This window comes from Apodemus sylvaticus, chromosome 7, assembly GCF_947179515.1.
Source record: "Apodemus sylvaticus chromosome 7, mApoSyl1.1, whole genome shotgun sequence".
NCBI lineage: Eukaryota > Metazoa > Chordata > Mammalia > Rodentia > Muridae > Apodemus > Apodemus sylvaticus.
The window spans coordinates 91,097,964-91,111,190 of NC_067478.1; the positions used below are offsets into that span (position 1 = coordinate 91,097,964).

The 13,227-nt window shown below is 37.0% G+C and overlaps 1 pseudogene; it reads right to left on the minus strand.

Annotated features, from left to right (window-relative positions):
- Positions 1-894: 894 nt before the first annotated feature.
- LOC127689033 (olfactory receptor 145-like) lies at positions 895-1,806 on the minus strand (annotated as a pseudogene).
- Between the last annotated feature and the right edge of the window lie 11,421 nt (positions 1,807-13,227).

Consider the following 13,227-nt stretch of genomic DNA (forward strand, 5'->3'; position numbering starts at 1 on the left):
CTACTTCTGTTTTAGATCCTGGAAATTTTTGCTCAGTTCTGTCATTTGCTTGTTTGTGTTTTCCTCTAATTCTTTAAGCGATTTTTGTGTTTCCTCTTTCATGACTTCTGCCTGTTGATCAAGGTTCTCCTGTATTTCTTTAAGTGATTTTTGCGTTTCCTCCTTATTGGCTTTTGTATTCTCCTGAATTTCTTTCAATGATTTTTGTGTTTCCCTTGTAAGGACTTCTAATTTTTGATCCATTTTCTCCTGAATTTCTGTAAGTATGTCCTTCATGTGTTCCTGTACTAGCATCATGACCAGTGATTTTAAATCCAAATCTTGTTTTTCTGGTGTGTTGGGGTATCCAGGAGTTGCTAATGTTGGAGAATTGGGTCCAGATGCTGCCATAATGTCCTGGTTTCTGTTAGTAACGTTCCTATGTTTGCCTTTAGCCATCTGGTTCTCCCAGGTGTTAGATGGTCTTATTGTCACTGGCTGGTTCTTCAACCTACTCTGGATCTTTAAGATTATCTTTGCACCACTGGATGACTGGGTTTCTTCTGGCACAGATTACTGATATGCTGGCTTCCTCTTTTGTGCCTTTGAAGCCCTTCTCAGTCTTGCCTCAAGCAATGCTATACTTAGGTTGTCAAGGTCAACCAGGTGTTCTCTGTCTGCTCTATTATGGAGGGAAGAAGTTGTGGTGGGGGGTCACTCCCTCTGTTGATTCTCACATAGGACACAGGTCCTGCAATGGGCTTGCTTGCAGATGAACCGCCTATTTGCTCAGTTCCTGAGTGCAGGCACACCCCTGGTGGTTTGCACCACCAGAAATCTAAAGCTCAGGGTGTTACAGTACCTAGTGATCCTTTTGTGTCCCTGCAGACAGCAAATATGGTATCCAGTTTCTGATCAAAATATTCTCCTGTTCAAAGTTTTTCTCAAGGCAACTTTGATATCTTTGTTCCTCAAGCTGTAAATTAAAGGGTTCATCAATTGTACTACAATGGTATAAAAAAGAGAAGAGATGTTCCCTTCATTGACAGATAGAGCTGAGGTAAGTTTGAGATGCAAAAAGGCACAAAGAACAAAGAAACAGCAAGAATATGGGAACTGTAGGAGATGAAGGCTTTGGACCTGCTATCAGCGGATTTAATTTTGAGAATGCTGAAGACGATGAAGCCATAAGAAATAAAGATGATGAGAGGGGGCACAATTATGTCTTTTCCTGCTACAATGAACAGCTCTATCTCATAGACATAGGTGATGGTACAGGAGATTAACAGCAAAGGGAGGAGATCACAGAAGTAGTGGTTAATGGTATTTCCATTACACAAAATATCAGTCTCAGGAGGCATCCAGTGTGAATCATTGCACCTGAAAATCTCAAGAAATATGACCCAATTATCATATAACAACATACCTTAGAAGACAAGGTAATATTATACAACAGTGAATTGCAGATTGCCACATAGCGATCATAGGCAATTGACGTCAGCACATAACTCTCAGAAATGACAAAAAAAAAGATGTATAACTTGATCATACATCCTGTGTAAGAGATAACATTCTTTTTTTGTATAAAGTTCATCGGCATTTTGAGTGTGATCACAGAAGAATAACAGAGATCTATGCAAGGCAAGTTAAACAAGAGAAAGTACATGGTTGTCTGGAGGTAAGAATTTATCACAATTAAAATGATTAAGGTCAAATTCTCCAACACAGAATAGGAACAATGGAATTTTGAAGTCAGGTTAATCTGTTATGCTGAGATGAGTCCATGAGAATGAACTCAATTACCATTGAAGCATTTTCAAAAGCCATTCTCTCAGAGATTCTGTGGAGACAGAAAATAAGTGAAATTAAGGAAAAGAAAAATTCAGAAACATAACTTCTATTTCAAATGGTCAGTTTCTTGATTGAATGTCAATAAACCAATAGCTTCAAATTTCTTGAACCAGCCTTTCATGATACCATGGTATAGAAGAACATTTTCTTCCCCAACTAGCATCAGAGAGTTTAGTTACAGTAAAGCCCATCACTAATAGACCACAGCTTTGACTAGGGACCTAATATTTCTAATCTGACTACTTGAAAATTCAAAGCCAAAGGGCAAATTCAATGCAAAGGAGTGAATTTCCCTCCTTTCTTCTTATCCATCTTTGTTAGTACTATCTATTCTTGATTCAGGGAAAAATTTTAGCATTCTGCTAGTGACCTATCTCCCTATTGGTCTTCAGCATACTTAGGATCATGAGCAGTATTTCCAATATCAAGCAAAAAAACAAACAAAAAAAAAACAAAAAGAAAAACAAACAAACAAACAAAAACCCAAAACCAACTCCTTAATGGCCAATTCACAAAAATCCAAAAATCTAGAGAAATTGGCCTCTCTCATGGAAATGCAGATTATTAAATAAGACACTGTTGTTTGCACTTATACTGACTCTGACATTTCTCAGTTTCTAAACCTAGGATATTTTTCTGTTTATTTCTGTTGAACCTTAGGCTTACTCATAATGTTACAGATTGTGGAGTTCGTTTTGACAACAAAGCCACTATGAAAACTAAAAATAAACAAAGAAAATGTTAGAAGAAATACTGTATCATCTATGTGAAGTCAAATAACAATTATTGTCACCTAAAGGGCAGCATAATGTTGGTTGCTGAATCTAGTGGGAATGAAAATTGCCCAAGCAGAAAAAAATTCAATCTTTCAAAATAAAAAGTATTTGGACATCTAATGTTCACCTATTAATTTCAATTAATGGTGAATTGGTAAGAGAATCCACCTGAAATTTTCTGTTTTTCCACCTGACGTTATCTTTTCTTTTTCTTAATTAGATATATTCTTTATTTGCATGTCAAGTGTTATTCCCTTTCCCAGTTCTGCCCTCCCCCCCCCCAGAAAATCCAATAATCCACCCCTCTTCCCCTGCTCACCAATCCACATACTCCCCCATTCCCTATCCTGACTTTTGCCTATACTGGGACATCTAGCCTTCTCAAGACCAAGAGCCTCTCCTTCCTTTGATGTTCAACAAGGCCATCCTCTGCTGCATATGAATCTGGAGTTATGGCTCCCTCCAAGTGTATTCTTTGGTTGGTAGTTTAGCCCTTGGGAGATCTGAGGGTACTGGGTGCTTCATATTTTTGTTCCTTCTATGGCACTACAAACTTGATCAGATCCTTGGGTCCTTTCTTTAGCTCCTCCATTGGGGATCATGTACTCAGTTCAATGGCTGGCTGAGACTGTTCCCCTCTGTATTTGTCTTGCACTGGCAGAGCCTCCCAGGTGACAGCTATATCAGCCTCCTGTCAGCAAGCACTTGTTGGCATCCACAATAGTGCCTGACTTTTATAATAGTATATGTGATGGATGCCTGGATGGGGCAGTCTCTGGATGGTCTTTTCCTCAGTCTCTGCTCCATACTTTGTCTCTGTGTCTCCTACTCTGGGTATTTTGTTCCTCCTTCTAAGAAGGACCAAAGTATCTGTACTTTGTTCTTCCTTCTTCTTGGGTTTCATTTTGTCTGTGAATTGTATCATGGGTACTCCAAGCTTCTGGGTTAATACCCACTTATCAGTGAGTACATACCATGTGTGTTCTTTTGTGATTGGGCTGCCTCACTCAGGATCATATTTTCTAGTTCTATCCATTTGCTTAAGAATTTCATGTATTCATGAATACATGAAATTCTTTCTCTACATCTTTGCCAGTACCTGCTGTCTCCTCAGTTTTTGATCTTATCCATTCTGACTGGTTTGAAGTGAACCGTCAGGGTTATTTTGATTCACATTTCCATGACAAGAAAAAAGTTGAACATTTATTTAGGTGCTTCTCAGCTATTCAATATTCCTCAGATGAAAATTCTTTGTTTAGCTCTGTACCCCATTTTTAAATATCGTTATTTGGTTCTCTGGTGTCTAACTTCTTGAGTTCTTTGTATAATTAGACATTAGCATTTTGTCGAATGTAGGGTGGGTAAAGATCTTTTTCCCACTTTCTGGTGGCCATGTAGTCCTATTGACAGTGTCCTTTGCCTTACAGAAGCTTTGCAATTTTATGAGGTCTCTTTTGTCAATTCTTGATCTTAGAGCATAAGCTATTGGTGTTCTATTCAGGAAATTTTCCCCTGTGCCCATGGTCTCCAGGTTCTTCCCCACTTTCTCTTCTATTATATTCAGTGTACCTGGTTTGATGTGGAGGTCCTTCATCCACTTGTACTCCAGCTTTGTACACATAGATAAGAATGGATCGATTTGCAATCTTCTACATGTTAACCCCCAGTTGAAATGGCACCATTTGTTGAAAATACTGCCTTTTCCCCACTGGATGGTTTTAGCTTCTTTGTCAAATATAAAGTGACCATAGGTGTGTGAGTTCCTGTCTGGGTCTGCAATTCTATTTCATAAATCTACCTGCCTATCACTCTACCAATACCATGCCACTTTAAAAAAGATTTTTCTCTTTCTATTTTGTGGAAGAGTTGGAAGTGTATTGGTATTGGGTCTTCTTTGAAAGTCTGATAGAACTCTGCACTATCTGGTTCTGGGCTTCTTTTTGTTTGGGAGACTATTAATGACTGCTTCTATAAATGTAGATGTTATGGACAGTTTGGATAGTTTATCTGATTCTGATTTAAGCTTGGTACCTGGTAGCTCTCTAAAAATTTGTCCATTTCATTCGGATTTTCCAGATTTGTTGAATATAGGCTTTTGTAAAAAGATCTAATGATTTTTTTATTTCCTCAGTTTCCATTTTTATGTCTACATTTTCTTTTTCTGATTTTGTTGATTTGGATACTGTCTTGTTGCCCACTTATTAGTCTGGCTATGGGTTTATCTATCTTGTTGATTTTCTCAAAGAACCATCACCTGGTTTTGTTGATATTTTTTTTAAAAGAGTTTTCTTTGTTTTTTCTTGGTTGGTTTTAGCCCTGAATTTAATTATTTCCTGCTGTTAACTCCTCTTTGGTGCATTTGCTTCTTTTTGTTCTAGGGCTTTTAGGTATGCTGTCAAGCTGCTAGTGTATGTTCTCTCCAGCTTCTTTTGGGGTCACTCAGAGCTATCAGTTTTCCCCCTTAGGACTGCTTTCATTGTGTCCCATATGTTTGGACATGTTATGGCTTCATTTTCATTAAATTCTAAAATATCTTTAATTTCTTTACTTATGTCCTCCTTGACCAAGTTATTATTGTGTAGAGGCTGTTCATATTACATGTGTATGTGGGCTTTCTATTGGTTTTGTTGTTATTGGACCCCAGCCTTAGTCTGTGGTGATCTGATGGGATGCAAGGGATTATTTCAATCTTCTTCTATCTGTTGAGACCTGTTCTTTGCCCAACAATATAGACAATTTAGGAGAAGGTACTCTGAGGTGCTGAGAGGAAGGTATATATATATATATATTAGGATAAAATGTTCTAAAGATATCTGTTAGATCCATTTGGTTTATAAAGTCTGTTGCTTTCGCTGTGTCTATCTTTCGTTTCTGTTGAGAGTGGGGTGTTGAAGTCCCACACTGTTGTTGTGTGAGATGCAATATGTGCTTTGAGTTTTAGTAAAGTTTCTTTTATGAATGTGGGTTCTCTTGCATTTCAAGCATAGATGTTCAGAACTGAGAGTTCTTCTTGGTAGATTTTTCCTTTGATGAGTATGAAAAATAACAAAGTGTCCTTCATTATCTTTTTTTTTGATATCTTTAGGTTGAAAGTCAATTTTTTAAAGGTTCATTTATTTATTATATCAAGGACACTGTAGCTGTCTTCAGACACTCCAGAAGAGGGCGTCAGATCTCATTGCAGATGGTTCTGAGTTACCATATGGTTGCTGGGATTTTTCCTTTGGAAGAGCAGCAGTCAGTGCTCTTAATCACTGAGCCATCTCTCTACCCGAAAGTCAATTTTATTCATCATTAGAATAGCTTGCTCAAAAAATTGTTTTCTAGCCTTTTACTCTAGGTAGTGTCTGTCTTTGTCAATGAGGTGGGTTTCCTGTATGCAGCAAAATGTTGGTTCCTGTTTACTTATCCAGTCTGTTAGTCTAGGTTTTTTTTTTTTTTAATTGGGGAATTCAATCCAGTCACATTAAGAGATATTAGGGAAAAGTGATTTTTGCTTCCTGATATTTTTGGTGCTGGAAATGGAATAATGTTTGTGTGGCTATCTTCTTTTTGGTTTGTTAAAAGAATATTATTTTCTTGCTTTTTCTAGGGTATAGTATCCCTACTTGTGTTGGAGTTTTGCATTTATTATCCTTTGAAGGGCTGGATCTGTGGAAAGATACTGTGATTTTTTTTTTTTTTTGTCATGGAATGTCTTGGTTTATCTATCTATGGTAACTGAGAGTTTTGCTAGGTATAGTAGCCTGGGCTGGCATTTGTGTTCTCTTAGGGTCTGTGTGACATCAGCCAAGGATCATCTAGATTTTATAGTCTCTGTTGAAAAGTCTGGTGTAATTCTGATAAGTCTGCCTTTATATATTACTTGAACTTTTCCCCTTACTGCTTTTAATATTCTTTTTTTGTTTAGTGCATTTAGTGTTTTTGATTATGTGACAGGAGGAATTTCTGTTGAGGTCCATTCTGGTTGGAGTTCTGTAGGTACTCGTTTGTTCATGGGTATCTCTTTCTTTTATAGAAGTTTTCTTCTATAATTTTGTTGAAGGTATTTACTGGCTTTTTAAACTTGTATACATATAATCCATAGATTTGGTCTTCTCATTGTGTCCTTGATTTTCTGAATGTTTTGTGTCACAAGCTTTTTGCATTTTGCATTTTCTTTGACTGTTGAGTCAATATTTTCTATGGTATCTTTAGCACCTGAGATTCTTTCTTCCATCTCTTGTATTCTGTTGTTGATGCTTGCATCTCTGAATCCTGATTTCTTTCCAAGGTTTTCTATCTCCAGAGATGTCTCCATTTCTGATGTCTTTATTGTTTCTTTTTTCCATTTTTAGATCCTGGGTAGTTTTGTTTAGTTCCTTCACACGTTTGTGTTTTCCTATAATCCTTTAAGGGATTTTTGTGTTTCCTCTTTAAGGGCTTCTCCCTATTGACCCATGTTCTCCTGTATTTCTTTTAGGGAGTTATTTATATCCTTCTTGAAGTCCTTTATCAGCATCATGAGATGTGACTTCAATTCCAAATATTGCTTTTCTGGTGTGTTGGGGAATTCACTTAGTGATGTGGGTGAATTTGGTTCCAATGATAACATGTTGCCTTACTATATGTTGGCAATGTTCTTGCATTTGCTTTTTGCCATCTGGTTATCCCTGGTGTTAGCTTGTCTTGCTGTCTCTGACTGTGGCTTATCAGTCCTGTAAGCCTGTGTCTCTGTACTTCTGGGAGACCTGTTCTCTCAGGGAGGAATTTAGGTATGGGGAGTTGTGATTCAGGGTCAGCTCAGGTGTACAGATAGAAACCAGAAAGATACTATCCCCAGCTGATCCTTGTTTCCTGGGTCCTGATGTCTCTGGGCAGGTTCCTCATAGGCTATGAATTTAAAGAGAGGTATATAGGCACTTATGGGAGACCAGCTCTCTTGTGTAGTGTTTTGTATGTAGCTCTGTGACTCAGAATCAGCTCTGGGTGCAGATGAAAATCAGAATGCTCCTGTCCCAGGCTGCTCCTGGGCAGGGTTTTAGGCTGGTTTCTCTGAGCAGCAGAGGTACTCTTACCTCTGATCTTAGGCCTCGCTAGACTCCTGGGAGGTTAGCTGCCTCCCTGTGCCACATGGATATTGAACTCTCTGCAGAAGATGGTCCCCAGATGGAGCCAGAAACTGGAAGACTGCCTAGGGTTTCTGGACAGGTTTCTCTGTGCAGCAAGTATGGTCTTACCTGTGCTCTCATGCCTCTCCACACTCCTGGGTGGTCAGCTAGATATAGTGCTCTGTGCAGAGGATGGTCCCAGCTGGAGCCACCTGAAATTATCTTATTGTATGTATAGTTACACAAAAACACAAGTGTATATTAACATCGAGGAGAGGCACATGTGAATGAGCCTTTATATTGTGTCATTTCAAAAGGGATTTGTAGTCAAAATAAGTACTATACATCACACTGTAAACCCTTCCATAAAATATTATTTCTCAATGAATATGTTCAAGAAAATTTAAGATTTTATTATGAATAGATTTTAGAACTTATGCTATTCAAGAGAGAAATCTTATTGGTCCTTTTCATTGGTATTTGTTCCTCTTTCTCTGCAAAGACATTAAGGTCCAAAGCACTGGGACTGTACATTCTAAAAGAATCGTGCATAAAATTACTTTTTTGAATGCTCTGGACATTTTTTTTTTGAATCACAGTTTTTGTTTAATAATTACAGCCATAATTCTGTAAAGAAAAGCAGCTTTTACTTTGATCATATTTGCCTCCTAAAAAGAGACATTAGTCATTTTATATGCTTCAATTTCGTGTAAAACATCATAAGGAAGACAGAAACATTTTTAACTTCTTCCAAGGAAACATATACCATATTTAGAAGGAAGATGAGATGATGCTATTTAGATGCTTTTATAGCTATGCTTCCTTGGAGACTCAGTTTTTTATTCAAGAATACCCTTCTCCTTGGGGATGATTGGTGTTCCATGCTGGAGCTAATGCTGAACTCCCAGATTCCAACTATCTCTTTTCTTCAGGAAAAACTATTTTTGTGGTTAGTTTTCAGGTTTTTACCATGTTTCTGATGTTATTTTCCCACAGAATCTGACCTCACGCTTTCTTAAAATTAGATGTAAAGATTTCTGAGGTATTTCATAACCCACTCAAACCTGGCATTCTTACAGGTATTTCTCACAAATACATTTAAAATTTTTTTGCTTCCTTCTTTATTGTTTGTTATTGCTCTGATTTACTGAACTGTCTTCTCTGGCCCTCTAACATAATTAATATTCTGATAGAATACATGAGAAAACATTCTTATGACATCTCCAGGAATGCATAGGAAAAACACTTAGGATACTGTCCCTAAAGTATTAATGACAAAAAGCCTCAGGTAGACTGGGACACTTGACTTCGCTAGTGACACCTGTGAGCTTTTCAGATGCAGGAAGTTCCCTACCCTTTGTATCTATCTCTGTGACATTGCTTGTAAATGCAATTTTCCATCACAACTGCTTTCTACTGCATAAAATCCTCAACCTTCCTATGCCATGTGTCCACACTCTCTTCTCTCACATAGAGACCACAGCCCTGAAGGTGTACCAATTGAAGGAAAAAACATTTCCATATATATATATATATATATATTTTATCTTTCTTTTATTACAAAAGTGCCTCAATAAATCCTGATCTGACAGTCACCCTACCTCTATACTTTGATACTTTTGTTCTCAGTGCCTCTGTGCTTAGATACTCACCCTCATTTTGTCTTAATATATTTTAGGGTTTTCACATACCCACTCTGTTCTTGGAACATTTGAGATTATTGGATAAAATATATTAAAATTATATCAAGTGGGCCCAATAGTGTAATGTACATAGTCAAGGGGCTACAGTCAGAAAACTGTGTCCAAGCCAGCCTGGTCACTCAGAGTAAATAGCAAAAAATAAAAATAAACTGAAAATTGAGACAAATGATACCAAACATACAAAATTAAAATTTGTCTATTTTTGGGTAAATAATCTAGTTAATAAATAGTTTGTATTTTGTAGCCCATATTGTGTTTTGAAGTATGTTTAGTCTGGATCCTAGCTTAAGTTTTCACAGCCCAGTAAAAAGGATTTGTGTGTCTCACTGAATACAATTCTGTAATGTGGCAGGAGTTTCATAGAGTTTTTCATATAGCAGAATAAAATTATAAATCATGGCATTTTAAAAGTACATTGGTGGAAACATTTGTGGGTTATAATAATCGGGCACAGGAATCTAAACTATAGGTCTCACAAGTTAATGGATAGCATTATTTTTTGCCCTTCTATTGGTAGAGCATTGTTATATTAATGCAGTCCAGGAATGTTTTGAGTTTGCTGGTGTGTGTGTGTGTGTGAGTGTGTGTGTGTGTGTGTGTGTGTGTGTGTGTGTGTGTGTGTGTGTTAGGTCAAATACAAAGGTGGGAAAGTGATGGTTCTTCCAGTGGCTAAAGGTAGCACCAAAGATATGGGCATTAGGCTATCATTTCAACTGCATATCAAACTTTCCATATTGTAGATGTTTTTACCAGTTAATCAGCTTTGTAGGCAGAGTCTTTTTTTTTTTCTTTTTCTTTTTTTTTTTTTTGAGACAGGGTTTTCTGTGTGGCCCTGGCTCTGCAGACCAGGATGGCCTCAAACTCAGAAATCTGCCTGCCTCTACCTCCCAAGTGCTGGGATTAAAGGCTTGTTAAATCACTGCCCAGCAGGCAGAGTCTTTTTGGGGTTATTCTACTTAGCACATTAGCATTCCTTGTAAGATCTGCCCAACATTTACTCTCTCTCTCTCTCTCTCTCTCTCTCTCTCTCTCTCTCTCTCTCTCTCTGTGTGTGTGTGTGTGTGTCTGTCTGTCTGTCTCTTCTCTCCCTCCCCCCTTCTCTGTCTCCTCTCTTTCTTTGCCTCTATTCACTTCTCAACTCCCTTCTCATGCCTCCAAATAAGCTTTACTTTTTACTAGATCCTTCATATGACTAGCGCTGGGAGGGAGGGGAGTGCCTCAGCATTGGCCCCATAAGGCATACAGTCCTGCTTCACCATACTGTGCTTTAAAAAATACATCAGTTTTTCTATACAGAACAGTATATCACAGTTTGAAGCTGGTTATGCCTGTCTACCCACCTCAAAATCAGGTCTGGAATTCATGCATCCATAGGTTGACTAACCATGCAGACTTTCCTCTTGTTGAGTGAACCTCAAAAATGTGTTGAATAGTTATTCCTAGAACAGTCATGCTACTACCAGGAAAATGACCAAATTGTGCCTGGGAGGAAGGCATTGGTGTTCAAAGATGGATAAGACTGTTGACAATGCTTCTCTACCAGTATCCTACATGATATATTCCAGTATTACAAAAGCTAGCCAGAATAATAAAAGCATCTAGCTCATATCCAGCTTGATTTCTCAGTGTACTGTGATTAATGTAAAGTGCATGGTACTTTCAGCCATAGGATATCACTATCTATTATTGGTTGTCAAAAAATCAATAGTAATGTTTATCTATCTATATATATGTATCTATATTGTATACCTAACTACAAGTCATAAGATATCACATATTTGGCAAACATATGTAATTTTCTGGGCGTTGGGCTATCTACTCATGCATGATGCTTTAGCTAAGGTTTCTATTGGGTGTGGTAGAACATCATGACCAAAGGCTACTTGAGAAGGAGTGAGTTACTTCAGCTTGCATGATAGGAACTCCAGTATTAACCTGGCAGAGGCCATGAAGAAAAACTGCTTAATGGCTTGCTTCCATGACTTGGTTACCCTATCTGTTATAGGACTCAAGATCACCTGCCCATGGGTGGCATTACCTCATAGTGGGCTAGCCCACCAATTGGGGATTGCAAAAATATTCCACAGTCCAGTTTTATGGACACATTTTCTCAATTGAGTTTCCCTATTAAAAGATATTCCTAACATTTATCAAAGATAAGTAAAAAAGTAGCCAGGATAAAAGTTGTCTGCATTAAAATTTCCCTTAAATTATATTTTTGAACATATCTTCCTGTTTAATATACAAAGCTACAGTGAAATTGTCAATATTTGAAAGGAATAGCAATAATTCAACCAATAAAAAATTTTCAGCTACATTAATGCTTATCTTTATTCATTTTCAAGAAAAAGATAGATTCTCTTAATGACAAATATTGGTCTACACATTAATCAGAGATATGATGTTTTCATTCATGTATACTACATACAGGGGTAAAATATAATAATAATTTATCCATCTAGTCCCATGTATATCATGGGAAATGAGGTGGAACAGCAATATGAAGAAAAACTAAAACTATGTCTAGCAAGGCGTCCAGCTATCTCACTTCTGGGCAAGCAGCCAAAGGACACATGATTTTAAATCATAAAATATAAAAGAAAGAACAAATTGTTCCATAAAAACAAAAGTTTTTTTTTTACTAATTTTAAAATGCTATTACACATATGTCAGAGATATGTTCTGAAGCAAATGGTTCCATGAGGCCATATTCACTATATAAAATGACTAATTTGTGAGAGTCCCATGACTTCCCTTTTACCATCAACAAAACATGAATAATAGTATACTCTTTGAAAATTTCCTAAATAAAAGAGATGAGCAAGTATAAATAAAATTACATTAAAACCTCAGAAACACTTGTTATAAACTTTTATTACCTCCTAGCCAGTTTTATGTATTCATAACTGTAAATAATTTGTATGAAGAATGTTAGAAGTTTCTGATACCTTCCAATCAATTTATATTACATTCAAAAATTGTTTTTCTATTTCCTTATCATTCTCTTTTACAGTGTGATAGTCTTTATGACTAGCAGTGAGAAGATGGATGTCACAGGACAGATGTTTGGCAATGAACTATATATTCTGATTACTATGAGCACATATCAAAATCATATTTATTCATGGATAGTATAGCTATGATGCCTTTCAAAGTCTCTACATCAGCCTGTCTTCAGTAGGATTCCCAAGTTTTTGTTTCTGAATGTTTCAAAGCTGCTGTCCCTTCTGCTAGTGGCTCGATGAGTATCACCTTGAGGGAAGTCTTCTCCTGGTACCCTGAGAGGCATATCAGACCATGGGAACAAGTCACTGTCATGAGTATTGGCACTGTCACTATATCCCGAAGTGAATTGCGTTCTGCAGTGGATTTGAATATATTTGCAGAGTATATTACATAGTGATGCTAATCTCACTGAATTTAAAGTTCATCTTATTCTGGCTTTCCTATAAACTCCAAGATCCTCTCCTATGGTGAATAATATAAAATAAGGAAAATAACAAATGTTTATTGCAGTATAGGGGATCTGATATCTTTCATATATTGCTTATAGTTATAAATAATGGAACAGAAATGTATTGAAACAGAAAAACTTAATAGTTTAAAATAACAGCTTAAAAAATTAGAAACAGCCAATATGTTAGACGTTCTACCTCTAAGTGGTAGTGAGTGGAATTAAAAACACATGTCTACAGAGAAAAAGGAGGGAGGTGATTGGAGAATGGATGGAGAGAAGAAGGTTTATGGGGCATAAGGTGAGGGGGGATCTGGGAAAGGGGAAATCATTTGGAATGTAAACAAAGAATATAGAAAATAAAAATATTAAAA